This window comes from Solanum tuberosum, unplaced genomic scaffold, assembly GCF_000226075.1.
Source record: "Solanum tuberosum cultivar DM 1-3 516 R44 unplaced genomic scaffold, SolTub_3.0 scf00220, whole genome shotgun sequence".
NCBI classification, from domain to species: domain Eukaryota; kingdom Viridiplantae; phylum Streptophyta; class Magnoliopsida; order Solanales; family Solanaceae; genus Solanum; species Solanum tuberosum.
Genome location: NW_006239148.1, coordinates 39,855 through 55,948, shown reverse-complemented (window position 1 = coordinate 55,948; position 16,094 = coordinate 39,855). Strand labels below are relative to the sequence as shown.

The 16,094-nt window shown below is 36.5% G+C and overlaps 2 pseudogenes across 1 annotated transcript; both read right to left on the bottom strand.

The window, feature by feature from the left end:
- Window positions 1–318: 318 nt before the first annotated feature.
- Window positions 319–2,781, bottom strand: LOC102604217 (putative disease resistance RPP13-like protein 1; annotated as a pseudogene).
- On the bottom strand, window positions 2,038–15,054 carry LOC102594695 (putative disease resistance RPP13-like protein 1; annotated as a pseudogene). Its single transcript, XR_368034.2, has 9 exons — window positions 10,832–15,054; window positions 9,870–9,984; window positions 9,584–9,784; window positions 7,965–8,148; window positions 4,012–4,890; window positions 3,528–3,655; window positions 3,238–3,326; window positions 2,761–2,834; window positions 2,038–2,627 (listed from the first exon to the last, which is right to left on the bottom strand). The product of XR_368034.2 is annotated as a putative disease resistance RPP13-like protein 1 (transcript).
- Between the last annotated feature and the right edge of the window lie 1,040 nt (window positions 15,055–16,094).

Here is a 16,094-nt window from a genome sequence, read left to right as displayed (position 1 = left end):
TTTGGATAAACATGCTTAATTTCTGAGTTGTGTAAAGCTCTTCATCAATAACATGCAACCAAAGAGGTGAGTGGAGACAGGTCTCTGTGTGTGCGAGATTAGCTAATGTCTGTGAGTCAAGCTCAATCTGCAAAGAGTAGTAATTTAAATTCCCAGCAAGGCGAAAGCCCAACAAGAATGTTGCAAGTTCACATTCAAACACAGTTGAACAGAGAATAGTGGTGTACCAAAGCTTATGCGGCATTTCATATCAGTGCATATGGTATTAAAACTCGTCCTGAAATAACCAGATTTTAGATGTACAACCCCCACCCCCTCCTAATTTGATTTGAGTGACGATTTGACAGATAAATTCTCACTACCATCATGTTCTATCTCTTCGTCACTGCCATCATGTTCAATCTCTTCGTCACTGCCATCATGTTTGATTTCTTCGACACTGCCATCATGTTCCATCTCTCCGTCACTGCCATCATGTTGGATCACTCACTCTCTGAATCTCGCTAAAAGCCACTCCTCTCGTCCATTCACCAGTTTCTTGCAATCGACCATAGTAAGGACTTGTAAATTGCAGGGCAATCCTCCTTCAGGAAAGGACTTGACTCTATTTCTGGATACCACAGTTCCAATTTCTTAAGAGATGGAAGGAGTTCCTGCATACATTCTGGCAGCTACTTCAGCTTCGAACAGTCCTATATTTGCAAATACGTCATCTAGGTCCCCCACATGCCACCGAATTTTTTTCAAGATTCTCACAACGCCAAATAGAGATCCTTTCAGGGGCAGTAGGAATCATAGACCTAGTAAGGTTGGGGCAACCGCCAACTGTCAATTCGCATGCTCTTGGGAGCAACTCAGGTGATATATCACGTTCTTCCAGTCTCAATTCCTTGAGAATCATGTTACAATAACTCATCTCACCAACTGGCAGATCCAATTTCAATTTCTGGCAATGATCTATGCTTATTCTTTTCAAGGTACTCGACAGTATGCTAAATGGTAAGGAGGTAAGATAGTCACAATGAGCAATAGATAATTCAACAATCTACTTCATACCCTAAAGTTGGAATGTAAACAGTTAAGTCTCAAAATTGTGTTCAGGACATTTTGAAATACTCAATTCTGTCAGAAAACAAAGAGTTACAATGATCAATAGATAATTCAACAATCTACTTCATACCCTAAAGTTGGAATGTAAACAGTTCAGTCTCAAAATTATGTTCAGGACATTTTGAAATACTCAATTCTGTCAGAGAACAAAGATTTTCAAGCAACTTACCCATCAACTTCCGACAATTTTTAATTGAAAGGTATTCAAGTATAGGGAACTCACCACTTCCTAGTACGTGCCATTGCTTCCACTCTGGCATCTTTGCAAATTCAAGTTTCTCAAGAGAGTTGAAAGGCTTTTTGGAGGATGAACTGCCATAGAATTCATCCGTGACCTCTGTTATTCAATGCATCTCACTAATGGAAAGGAATTTCAAAGAAGGGAGTTGTCCTAGTGATGGCAAGGAATCACAGTTCTTGCAGTTGTTAATAGACAAATTTCACCAGCTTAAGAAACAAAGGATCAGCTAGCCAATTTGAAAATTTTGTCCCTCTATATCCGGTGACTGGTAGTTCTTTTGTGTCTCTTTCAGTTTGTGAATTGTCGACAGTACTACTTTCACTCCACACCAAAGATAACTTCTCAACATCGTTCTTCTCTCTCATCTTTTCCTTCAGATCTTCCCTTTTATCTACCACATTTTGCAACTCTCAAACTGATAGAGATCCATACAAGTTCTGTACTTCCCCCAAATCTTCCAAACCACCGCGACCTCCTAAAAGAAACTTGGCTCCCACTAGCACTTGGAGGCTTTTCAACTTTCTCAGATGTAGTGACATCTTCAAGCGAGAAGTGTAGGTTATAACAAGATGATACAAGTTACTCAACTTCTCCTTCTGCAGCGGTAGCTCCTCAAGACAATAACAATATGACAAGAGGAGTGTCTCCAAGTTATACAATGAACAAATAGAATCTGGCAACCTTTTTATCTGTCCAAGAAAGTTCCATAAATCTTTAGGAGTTTTAATTTGATAAACAAGTCATCCAGCAAATCCAAAATCATAATTTCATACACAGAGAGTACAAATGTTTTATGAAAGATGAAAGAAAGATAGCACAATAGTTTAAGTGAAGTGCGTGGACTTCCTCTAATCCTAAGGCTGGTTTGTATAATCTAGCTCTTTGCTCTTTTAAGGAAAACCCATGGGTATTTCATTCAATCAAGGATTTGTAGTGAATTCCTTGATTGAGTCTGATTTAGGGTAGATTGTGATCAAGTCCATATCATCTATGTTCATGATCTTCTTTCTTCTTGACAAGATTTGCCTTCCTTTCCAGATTCCTTGATTTGTGAAACTTTGTCCAGTAGCTTGGTTTTGAAGATTCTCTGATTTGATTTTGCCTATCAATCTTGGTCTTGAAGATTCTCTGAGTTGTCTTCCATTGATGCTGGTTTTGTTGATTTGATTACGTCGCTTGATTACAGGAGAGTAAATCAATTGTCCTTGAATTTCTCCTTTGGATGAATTCAATCTCTTGTGCTTCCTTCCTTATTTGTGATCTGTTCTCATTGATTCTGTAGACATAATATTTGGTTAATTGTTATTTATCAAAATCCATAAGTTGTAGGTTCGCGAGGCTAACATATTGCTCCAGAAATCCTGATATGTCTCTTGTGTGTTACATTAAACAACTTTTAGCTCATGTACCTGTGTGTTACAATAAGTCATGCTTCATCTCAAGGAACTAGTAGACGGCTGACTTGGAAATCACAGCCTTCTTACTGAAAGTAATCAAAAAGAAATTTTAGAACTCTTAGCCAATCCCCATATTACAATTACAGACCACACACATCTATATATATAGCTGACCATTCATGATTTTAGTTGACTGAAGTTTAAGAACATAGAAAAGATCGAAAAACTCCTAAAATAACAATCGATCAACGACCAAATCAACCTAATAGACAAGCAAAGGAGAACTCCACAAAATTAACTGTCAAGTTATCTGGACATTAAATGCAACTAAGCGTAGTAAGACGACATCATATTTTGAACAGCTTATATCCATCAGCTAAAACTAGAATTAATAAGAGATGACTCTTTCTTTGTTATGCTGTCAATTCTAAGAAGTAAAATACAACATACTAGCTAGTACTAACAACTACAACATATCCAGTATAGTACCATAGGTGGGGTATGAGGAGGGTAGGTGTATGCAGACTTTACCACTACCCTTGAAGAGGCAAATAGGTTGTTTTCGATAGACCCTCGACCTGAGAACATGTTTGAAAGAAGAGCAAGAGTAAAAAATAATGAAGAAAGAAAAGTACTAACAGTAAAATCTTTTCCGATTTAACGGACTGTTAAATTGCAATAGTTATATCACCGGCCAGTTAGGAAAGTAAGGAGGAGAAGTTCTGAAAGAAAAGTTCTGTTCATATTGATGTAACAGAATCTTGCAAGACTTTCCATACCTTAGACATGTTCTTTTTATGTCCTAACAAATAGATGTGGTGATGACCATTGTCTCCTCGTAAGTATACATTCCCATGGATGATTGATGCATATTCTTTCTTCTTATGCTTTCAAGAATATCCCCAGCCTACATAAATATTTGTAAGGAAATCTATATGTTTCAATAGAAAACTCACCTTATATTCAATTTAACAACCAATTGACAAACCTTAGTTATCATCATCATGTTGTGGCACAATTAAATATGTATCCTTCATAGATTCATTTAAAAATATTTTCTGTAGTGACATCAGATCTTCATTCTACTTCTACTGTTAAGAAAAGTTTCATTCTAGACATGGGATCTTTGATGCTTACAAGAACTAAAAAGTTTCAATTAAACATGGTTGCACAAGCTACATATGATGTTTTCGCAATTGAGATGTGAAATTAAAACGTGATAAGATCATAATCAATAAGCAATATGAGAAACCAATCCATTACCTGCCATCCAAGAAATATGCAATTATATAATGCACAACAATTAGTTGCTAGTCTGTAATTGACTCAGGTAGAATTTCTCCCTGTTATGAGATAAAAATTTTAAAATGTGTAAATGAAGCATCACAATTAGGAGCTACAGAAAACAATTCTAAACAGGGAAAATGGGACATAATACCTCAGAAAAAGTTCTCAACGGTGATCCATATCGAAATTAATGCCATCAAAATTTCAGTCTTTATCGCAACTTTGTATTCTTAAAAAAATACCGGTATCATTCGAGGTTTTTCCTTTTCAACGGTAGACCAAACATATGCATAATCTTGGGTCAAAAATTAATCCAGTGGAATCTGAATTAGGTGACAGAAACTTAGCAAACATTTCATAAAGGAATTTTGCAATTTCTCATTTTCTATGGAAGCAAAGCATGTATTATTAACTCAATCAGAAGATGTGTAAAACAACAGATAGAAGAGGATAAGCAGAAAAATAAAAATTTAGATCAACAAAAGCCAATCGTATGTTAAACAACTTTCGAACAATGAAAACGATATTTTCAACAATATCTAAACTTACTAATCGATTTCACATGTCCTTATTAGTGGAAAAACTGCTTTAATCATGTGGGTTGAAGTTGAACATGTCACTAGTATGATTGCTTCTTTGTTAGAATACCACTTTGAAAGTGTCTCAAAACAATTATATCTGAATAGCTCTCTACCATTCTAATGGTTTTTTGCTCAACAACTCCAAACTAACTCACCTCCAACAATTGTGTTGGATCCACACAAGTCGGGCAGATCAGACGAGTCTTAGAAGCAGGGTGCAACCACTGTCTCGGTCACACCTCCAAAAACACTGAAGTCTCAAGCTAAGCAACAACTACATGTAGAGAGTAAAGACACTTTTCAGGTACTGAACAAAGAGGGTAAGAATAAGAAGGCTACCAGTAACAGTGAAGAAACAGTGGGAGGCCATCCTAATCCCAATATTGGGAATGTATAGTTGTCTTTGTCGGAATGTGAGAGGGCTCAATGGCCCTAATAAGCAGAAGGAGGTGAAACTATTTTGTAATAATGAAAAAATTGGGCTAGTAGGGTTACTGGAAACAAAAATAAAAGTAGGGAAGGTCGATTTGATAGCTTAGAAGATGTTTGGTGGCTGACCATTCATTACCAATCTTGCTTCTCATTACAATGGTAGGATTTGGATAACTTGGAGGCCGGATTATTATACAGTTACACTAAAAGAATCAACATCTCAGTTGATTACTTGTGAAGAGAGAAGTGTTCCTCTGCAACATTCATTTATCATGACAATGGCTTATGCCTATAATACAAAGGAAGGCAGAAAAGAGTTATGGGAATCTCTTATGTTTGTCAATTACCTTGGATGATCCTAGGCGATTTCAACTCAGTACTAACAACTGAAGACAGGATTGGGGGCTACCCTGTGGTGTGGTCAGAAATAGAAGATTTTTCAGAATTGTATTGCAACATGTGGTTTCATAGAAATGTCTTACCAGGGTCAAAGATAAACTTGGAATGATAAAAGTGATAATCAGAAGATTTTTTTAAAAAATTTATAGGGTCTTTATTAACAATGTATGGCTAGGCACACTGCGTTCCAGTGTAGTAAAGTACCTTCCTGAAAGAATAAATGATCATTGCCCAATTAAAGTGACACTAACTAATGCAGACTCATAGAACAGGAAGTCATTTCAATTTTGTAGTGTATGAGTGACTCAGCCCAGATTTAAGGAGAAAGTGAGAGAAGCATGGGACACTTAAGTAGAAGGTTGTAAGCTGCTAAAAGTAGTTAGAAAGCTAAAGATCATGAAATATGGATTAAAGGAGCTTAATAATCGGGACTTCAGGAATATTGTTTCTGAATGTCAAGAGGATAGGGAAGCTATGTTGAAGGCTCAACAACTATTACAGCAGGATCCTATGAATGTTGATTATCAGGAAGATGAGAAGGAAAAATACCAAAAATTCAGACAGACCTCCTACAAGGTATAAATTTATCTTCAACAGAGGAGCAAAGCTACATGGATAAAACTTGGAGACGATAACACCAAATATTTCTTCTCTGTCATAAAATATCGAAGCCTACAACAAGCAACAACTCAACTTAAGGATGACTCTGGGAATTGGAAGACTGATCCAGAAGTAATAGTCAAGCTGTTTGTAGACTATTACATAGAGTTACTGGGGAAGAAGTGCAGTCAAAGGATGCGAGCCTATGGAAATTTTTTGAAGAATGGACATTGTCTTACTGTGGATCAACAAGTTGAGCTTTTGCAAGCTTATACTCCTAAAAATATCAAGACTGCCATGTTTCAAATAGACACTAATAAAAGCCCCGGATCCTATGGTTATGGGAGTGAATTCTTTAAGTCAGCTTGGGATATTGTAGGGACAGACATTACGGATGCAATCCTTGAATTCTTTAGGAATGGAAAATTGTTAAGGCAGTTAAATACCACAGACATTGCTCTGATTCCAAAAGTCACAGCTCCTGAATCTGCCAATCAACTTAGGCCTATTTCGTGTTGCAATGTAATTTACAAATGTATTTCCGAAGTCTTGTGAGCTAGATTGAGAGGTGCTATTAGAGCACTAGAGTGGTAGGAAACCAATCCGCTTTTGTCCAAGGAAGGTCTATGATACACAATATCATGATATGTCACGACTTGATGTGACACTATGGGAGGAAAATCACACCAAGATGCTTGATGAAAATAGACCTAAGGAAAGCCTACGACGTGGTAAACTGGGAAATCTGTGGAGCACTGACAGGATATAGGTTTCCTAAAAGTTCTATACCATTGGTGATTACATGTGTCTCTTCACCGTATTTTACCATCAAAGTCAATGGAGAGGGACATGGGATTTTTGCTGGCAAGAGAGGTTTAAGACAAGGGGATCCAATGTCCCCTCTCTTGTTTGTTCTAGTAATGGAGTATCTGTCGAGAGTGCTCAAGTGCATGGGCGACGTGCCTAATTTTAACTTTCATTCAATGTGTAAACACCTCAAGTTGACTCATTTGATCTTTGCAGATGATCTAATGATCCTCTGTAGAGGTGATGCCGGCTCTGTGACTAGAGTGATGGAAGCTTTAACTCATTTTAGTGAGGTTACAGGTTTGGTGGCAAATGTAGAAAAATCTAACCTCTTTGTACCTGGAATTGATGACGGAACTCAAGGACAATTGTTAGAAATAACTGGTTTCACTTTGGGACAGCTTCCAATCAGATATCTTGGGCTTCCATTGTCATCCAAGAAGTGGACAAGAGTGGATTGCCAACAGCTGATGATGAAGATCACTAATCAAACTAACACTAGATATTCCAAACTTCTATCTTATGATGCTAGAATTCAAGTTGTGACTGCCGTATTGTTTTCTATACACAGTTTCTGGTGGTCAGTGTTCATCCTTCCCAAGAGTATCCTCATGGAGGTTGACAAGATTTGTAAGAACTACATTTGGGGGAGTAATGAAGAGAAGAGGAAAGTGCTACTTGTAGCTTGGAGAAAATTTGTTGTCCAAAAAAGTTCGGAGGGCTGAATGTAAAGGGATGTAGCAACTGGAATGTTGCATCAGTTGGCAAACTTCTCTGGCAGTTATCAGAGAAACAAGATAATACTTTTAGTAAAATGGGTCCATGGGCTCTATATATGAGGAATGATGTTTCCATGTGGGAACATACCCCGCCTCTAGACTACAACTTGTATTAGAAAAAACTAAATGCAATAAAGAACAATATGAGGAACGGGTAAGTACAAGGGAGGTATACTTTGACCCACTCTGGCCAATATTCAATTTCTGCCAGTTACATTGCAATGCTAGGTGAACTGAACAGGCTACGGATAGCTGATCTTATCTGGACTTCTGTAGCACAGCCAAGGCATAGAATGATAACGTGGTTAGCAGTACAAGGCAGGCGACTTACCAAGGACCGGATGCTACATTTGAACATTCCTGTTGATAATGAGACATGTTGTTTGTGCCGCAGCCAAGTGATGGAGACAACTGCATCTCTTCGCCCATTGCACTTGGTTGGGACAAGTTAAAGCTGAAATTTTATCATGGGGTGGTATGCAAGTTTACCCAGGTGAGGTGAGGTGAGACAAGTCCTAGAAAGGATCAAGCGGAAGCATTAGAGGCAATTCTATAAATAAGTATTTGCAGCAATTTGGAGTGCCATAGTTTACTGCACTTGGATGGCAAGGAACTAGAAGTTGTATAGAAACACAACTGTCAATAGTGAGATAGTAACTGCACAGATAAAAACAGAATTTACAGAGAGAATAGCATTGTTTAGAGGATCCAAGAAAGCTCATAGAAGTTATAGGCTGATTCAACATATTTCCACGTAACTAGTTCTCTTGTCAAGTTGGAGGCCTAAAAGGCATAGAACCTTTCCTAGAAGGTAGCTATGGATTTTAGGCTTAGTTGCGCGGACTCTTCACTTTTGATGCCGCACCCGTCTCGGATTCTTCAAAAATACACTACTTTTGGCGAATCCGACACGGACCCGATGGCATTTTTGAAGATTCCGAGCAACATAGATTTTAGGTGCTCTATAGGTGTATCGGCCCTTTGTTTGTTAATGGTATTTACAGTTGAGCAAAAAAAACAACTCCAAAAAACCAACATAAGCAAATTCCACGAAAAAATCTAACAAAAAGAAACCTTCAAGTATCTTTTCTTTTATTGCAAATGAATAATCAATATGTTTCACCATTTCTCCAATCAAATTCATTATTTTCAACCTCAATCTAAAGTGAGAACTAAAAGAACACCTGATTTTACTGCATATTTAAAAAATACATAAATATGAATACTTAATTAAGAAAACTTATATTAAACGAGTCTCATTTGGCAAATGAAAACTCCAAGTGTTTGCACTTCACATCAAAACATTTTCTACTGCAGCTTTCAAAAAATGAAATAGAGCTTTACATTATAAATATATTAAAAAAACTAAAACTAACATAGTAATTACCTTTTAAATATTTTTAGTCGGATCATTAAAATGGATTGAATAGATGTCTTTTTATTTCTTAAAAATTTTAAATTTTGATTTTAAATAAAAATTTCATATTAGCAAATTATAATGAAAAAATCAATTAAATAGATTGATTGACTTGGTAAGTAAAACTTCCATAGTTAATCAAAGTTGAGTGATTTTTTGAGAAAAAAATTTATAGTTGAGTGATCAACTAAGATATTATCTCTCCAAATAATTATAGGATGTTTCACAAAATGAACAATACCAATTAGGCTGGACACAAATACTGTAGTAGCAAAACAATTGGAACAGAAAAAATTCAGGCATAGATTGGGTGTATTGTTGTTGTAAAAAATTCACGTTTAGATTTTGAAGTTAAAAAATCAAAATAATTACAATAAAGATAAATTTTAAACCTCAAATCAGAAGCAATTTCCCACTTTAAGTATCTGAATAACAGTAGAAAACTGATATACTCCGACAGCATTGTGATGTAAAGCAGGGAAAAACCAATATAAGTGCTGCAGTGAGAAAGAGAGAAGAAAAAATATATATACCTTTGGACCTTTCTCACCCATAAACTTCTTCGCATCAGGTAAAGCAGAAAACTTGGGTTGAAATGGGTGTGGGGTTGAATTCTTCTCCTCTGTTGATGTCTTTTTTTTAAACTTGGGTGTCATTGGAATTTTGAAACCGACGGTTTCTTTGTTTCGCTGGCTGATGACTGATGAGAGTGCCAATGAAGGAAATCTATTTCGCTGATTTATGAGAGTGCAAACTATTACTTAAAAATACGCATCTTGGTAACTAAAACACGAGTAAATCATTATTTTGTTATCTAACCTTGAAGTCATCCCGACTAGGATATACTTCCTTGACTTTCCGCTAGCTGTGAGGTGTCACTCGAGGTTGAGTAATGGACATAACTTGAAAGAAACTTCATAATCTCCAAAGTTCTCTGAATATCAAAACCAAAAAATGGATGTAATATTCTGGATTTTGAATACCAAAAAAACTGATGTAAAATGCAGTAGCATCAAATTTGATATCAATATGGTACAACATGGAGTAAATAATGAAAGTAGGCATTCAAAGTCGTTTTCAATTTCTTTAAATTTCAAGCTTGATGTAACTCTTGTGAAGGTCTTGGCTACCTAATTGAGAAAGTGAGGTTGCATTTCTTGGGCCATCTATGTAGAAGAGATGACAAATGAGGTTGGATTTCTTGGACCCTTTATCTCTGTAGAAGAGACGAAAAATGTGGAACAACTTTCATGATGGCAAATAAACTTCCAGTCTGCAAGATTTGAGAGAGAACATAGGTCATGAAGAGTGAGATTTGTCACAAGTATATATGAATTGCTTTTGTGCGATAAACATCCTGGTGACAACTCTGGAGCAAATTATCTCAATTCCTGCTTATATTAGATTTCTTTTACAATGTTTCAATGCAAATATAAGGAGTTTTTTCCTGATCTAAAGATATTTCCTCGACTTCACAGAGGTAATAGATGCTACAACACTGGTCCAAAAGATTTAACAGGCAAGCAAATAGAAGTAACTAATAATCAAAAGATACGAAGGAAATAGTATAACTTATATATCTGTAGGAGCACCACTCATTTTAATTATTTCAGGTTCTCCCATATATGGTGGAAATATGAGCAATTTTTGGTCACTAGCCGTGGTTTGAGCAATAGACACTCCACACTGCTCAACAAGATTTTAAAAAGGAAAAGAATTAACAGAAAAGCAAAGTGAAGTAAGCAAAAGTAAAAAGCTTCCGAGGGAAAAGAATAACTTACATTTGTCAGAGCACCATTCGTTTTAAACATTACAGGTGTTTCCCATCGACAAATATGAAGGGAATTTGAGCAATATTTGGCCAGTATTCCCCCTTCTGAAATTCTAGTAGTGGGCTGAGCAGTGGGCAGCGGAAAATCCATAGTTCAGAGAGGGAAGAGGGCACCCCTTTTACTGGAAGGGATTGGAGATTAGGGCAATTTCTGATGGTCAGCTCAGAGAGGGAGGAGGGCAGTGCTGATTCAGAAAGTGATTGGAGCTTAGGGCAATCCTTGATGGTCAGCTTAGAGAGGGAGAAGGGCAGTGCTGATTCAGAAAGTGATTGGAGATTACGGCAACACTTAATGGTCAGCTCAGAGAGGGCGGAGGGCAGTGCTGATTTGGAAAGTGATCGGAGATTATGGCAATACTTGATGGTCAAATGAGAGAGGGAGGAGGGCAGTGCTGATTCGGAAAGTGACTAGAGATTACAGCAATTGCCGATGCGTAGACGTAGAAGCGAAGTGAGGTAACAAAGGCCTAGTGAATTGAGCTCATGATGGCCATATAAATATAGCTCAGAAAGAGAGGAGGGAAGCCGCCATTCTTCCAGAAGTGACTGGATATGAGGTAAATAAGCAATATATAGAAATTCAAGAGAGGTGAGGCTTTTGAGATCTTGGCTGCTTATTGTTTTCAGATTGGATACCTCAAGTCTTCGAATAGAGAAAGGTAACTCCCAATGTTCCATCTCTTCGTCACTGCCGTCATGATAGATCACTAATTCTAACTCTCTGAGACGAGGGAGTCCCTGTAAACACCACTCCTTTCGGCCATTCACCAGTTTCTTGCAATTAATGATCTCAAGTTGTTGTAAATTGAAGGGCAATCCTCCTTGAGGAAAGGACTCTATCTCTGGACAATTAGAAAGATGCAGTCCATTAAGAGATGGAAGGAGTTCCTGCATATGATCTGGAAGCCACTTCAGCTTCTCACAGTAGCCTATACTCAATGATGTCATCGCAGATGGAAGTGCCACCGAAAGTTTTTCAAGAGTCTTACAATTACCAATATAGAAACTTTCAGTGGAAGTAGGAATACAAAACCTAGTAAGATTGTGGCAATTAGATACATTCAACTTGCGTGTTCTTGGGAGCAACTCAGGTGATATATCATCTATACAATCACATTCTCAAGGCTCAAATCCTCAACAAACATGTTATAATAACCAACTGGCACCTCCAATTTCAATTTCTGGCAACGAGATATCCGTATTCTCTTCAAGGTACTGGGCAGTATGCTAAAAGGTAAGGAGGTAAGAGAATTGCAACCAATAATAGATAATTCAACAATTTGCTTCATTCCCTCAAGAACTCCAACCTTAGGAGAACCAATAACTTGAAACCTTGAAAGTTGGATGGGTGTCTCCAGACTGAGTTCAGGACAATTTATAATTGAAAGGTTCTCAAGTGTAGGGAACTCTCCATTTCCTAGTACATGCCATTGCTTCCACTCTGGCATATTTGCAAATTAAAGCTTCTCAAGAGAGTAAAAAGGCTTTTTGGAGGATGAACTGCCATAGAATTCTTCCGTGACCTTTGTTATTTGATGCATCTCTCTAATGGAAAGGAATTTCAAAGAAGGGAGTTGCCCTAGTGCTGGCAAGGAATCACAGTCCCTGCATTTGCTAATAGACAATTTAACTAGCTTAAGAAACGAATGATCAGCCAGCCAATTTGGAAATTTTGTCCCTCTATATCTGGTGATTTGGAGTTGTTTTATGTTTGTGTGTGGGCATAGCTCATCAAGTATGTCTCTTTCAGTTTGTGAATTGTCAGCACTACTTTCACTCCACTTCAAAGATAACTTCTCAACATGATTCTTCTCCCTCATCTTTGCCTTCACGGCATCCTTTCTATCAACCACATTTTGCAACTCTAGAATTGATAGAGATCCATACAAATTATGCAGTTCACCCAAATCTTCCATGCTCGATCCACCTAGAAGAAGCTCGGCTCCCATTAGCACATGGAGGCTCTTCAACTTGCTCAGATGTAGTGGCATCTCCAAGAAAGAAGTGTTGCTTATGTCAAGATGATGCAAGTTGATCAACTTTTCCATCTGCAACGGTAGCTCCTCAAGATGATCACAATGTGACAGGAGAAGTGTCTCCAAGTTATACAATGCACAAATGGAATCCGGCAACCTTTTAATCGCTGTCTGAGAAAGGTCCAAAAATCTGAGGAGCTTTAATTTGATAAACAAGGCATCCGGCAACTCCACAGTCCAATAATTTGACAACGATAATGCCCTTAAGGATGTTAGTCTTGGCAATATGCTATGCAGCACCCTCTTGCTAAGTGGAGCACCATGTTGGAAACTGATTGGAAGCAATGTCCTCAGATGCTTCAATTTTTAGAGCGGTGTCAATTTCTCAAAGTCGATACTTTCCATTGAATATGATAAGTGTCGACCTTTTTCCAACATATGAGATCCTTGGCTCTCTTCCAATCTGATACAAAGTTTTGAAGATGCAATTTGGGCTAAATCATTGACAAGGTCATGCATTAAGAATTTCTCTATGTTCCCTTGAGAAGGATTTGGGACCCTTTCGAATAACGATCTTGATCTCAACTCGAGAAAGTATTGGTTGCCTGAATCTTGAATGATTCTATCTTCCTGCAGTATAAGACCATTTGCAACTAACAGATGAATAACTTGTTCTTTCCTAAATGCATAATCTTTAGGAAATATTGCACAATAGGAAAAACATCGCTTTAAATGTGCAGGAAGATCATTGTAGCTCAACATCAACGCTGGTAATATGTTATTGTGTGGCAGCTCCCATATTTCACTTCTCAAAATACGTTTCCACCCCTCAACCTCTGATTTGGAGCGTAACATGCCAGCGAGCGTCTTCAGAGCTAAGGGCAGTCCTTTGCACTTGGCTGCAATTTGTTTTCCCACCTCTTCAAGTTCCGGATGTCCCATAGGGTCCATGTTTTCAAAGGCATGTCTTTTAAATAAAGACCAAGAGACTTCAATAGACAAATTGTCCAAGCTAATTTGCTCATTTGCCATCATCAAGGCAACACTCTCTTTACGTGTCGTCACAATGATCTTACTTCCTATATCTCCTTGTACAAAAAGATTTCTCAAGTCATCCCACTCGTTGTAGTTGTCATTCCACACATCATCCAGAACAATAAGAAACTTCTTTCCCTTTAAGCTTTCCTTCCATTTGACTTGTAGCTGATTAAGATTGTCATCAACCTTCAAGTCAAATGAGCCAATTTCTTGAAGTAACCCTTTTGTTATTCTGAAAGCATCATATGCCTCAGAAACACAAAACCAAGCTTTCAAATCAAAATGGTCCTTCACCTTCTCATCATTGTAAACTACTTTAGAAAGTGTTGTTTTACCCACACCCCCCATTCCAACAATAGAAACTACAGTCAACTTTTTCCCATTTGCATCTTCAGACAATAAACGGTCAATCAATTCCTCTATATTAGTCTGCCTTCCAAAGATATCTGAATCATCAACCAAAGAAGTTGAAGGTGTTCTAGCTTCTTGTTTAATCGAACCAAAATGCTCCTTTAAGCCAAGGAGACCAATTTGCTCTTGCAAATCCTTCAATGTTTCAATAGTATCTTCCAACTTCTCCTTTATGTTTAGAAAGAAATCATCACTCAAGCACAGGTTTAGGTCACTTACTTCTGCAAGATTTTGATGCTGACCTTCCACCTTAAGCCTCAAAGCTTCATAATTGATTTCTTCCGTCAAGTTTTCTGCAGAATCCACAGCATCTCGAAGCTCATCAACCCACTGGCTCACAGATTGATTTGATGCTTGCTTATTCTCTGCATCACTTAGCACAGCTTGAAGACCAAGCAAAGTCATTCTCAGCTTCTTTAAGATCCGAAAATCATTCGTATGCTTCTGAAACATCTTGAGCAAATCACCCTTAGGAGCAAGCCTATCAAAGAGAACATTCAAAGCTGAAGAGAGAAATGCACCACCAACTGCTAACCCAATATCCATTTCTGAATCTACAAAGCAAAACAAGGAAACACAAAATGATTTTGAGAAGATTAATTCTTGAAACACAACGATTGCAAACAAGAATGATATTTCTCTCTCTCTCTCTTGCTAGTTGTCTTATCTGTTTTCACCAAACTAGAAGAGTCAAAAATTGAGGCAAAAGAGAAGATTATTCTTTTTGGGTTAAAATCATTTTCACCCCAACTTCACTTCAAAAATCAATTTATCCTCTCGACTTTGAATAATCATCAACTCTCTCCTTTATTCTAAGCATTATCCATTTTTACCCTTATTATACCCCTTATATGTAATACTTCTTTTATATTATATATAATTTATTTTTTAACCTAAGTATTTATAATCTTTTTTAAGTTATTAACATTACAAGTAGAATAATATTTTTACGAATTTGTCACAAAATTTAATATTATATTTATGATTATTGTTTCAATATAATATGATTTAAGTGTGTGTATGTGTGTGTTTTTGTCTTTCTCCACTCTCTACTCCGTGTGTTTTATATTACTTGACCCCTTCCCGATATGATGTCCCTAAAAAAGTTAATTAGAGGTTTGTTTTACTAAACTAACATTATTAATAATATTTTGAAACTTTAAATTTGACTATTACTATTTTATGCAGTTATTTAATATTAAGAATAGACATAAAAAAAAGTATTTGAAAATTCTTTTGATTTCATTAATTGGACAAGTAAATCAAAACAACTATTTTTAGTATGAGGGTAAAGTGATATAAACCTCCGGGGAATTCTCTATTTTCTATATAAATAAACAAGTTCTGATTGACATTAATGCAATATTACATAAATTATAGTTTAAAATAACTTAAATTTAAAAAATACCATCTTTAAAAATTAGACCTTAATTAAATTAATTATTTTATATTTTTACATTGAAATATATTTGTATAGTTATTATTCTCTGTTATTCTTACTTGTGTAAACAAATATATGGGTTTTGATTATTATTAATAAAAATATTTTTTTCATTATGCTAATTTACTTCATTATAAACCATCATTAGCTCATATTCTTAATTAATATTTCTCACTTTATTATTGTTCAAGAAAAAATGATTATGCTTTTCGTGAAAAATTTGTTACATGAATTCAAAAAAAAAAATCATTAGTTTTAAAGAAGTTAAAAAGAGTTGACAATGAAAGGGTATAATAGGCATTTAAATTATTTTGTTAGGATGAAGAAGGGGATTTGATGATTGTTCA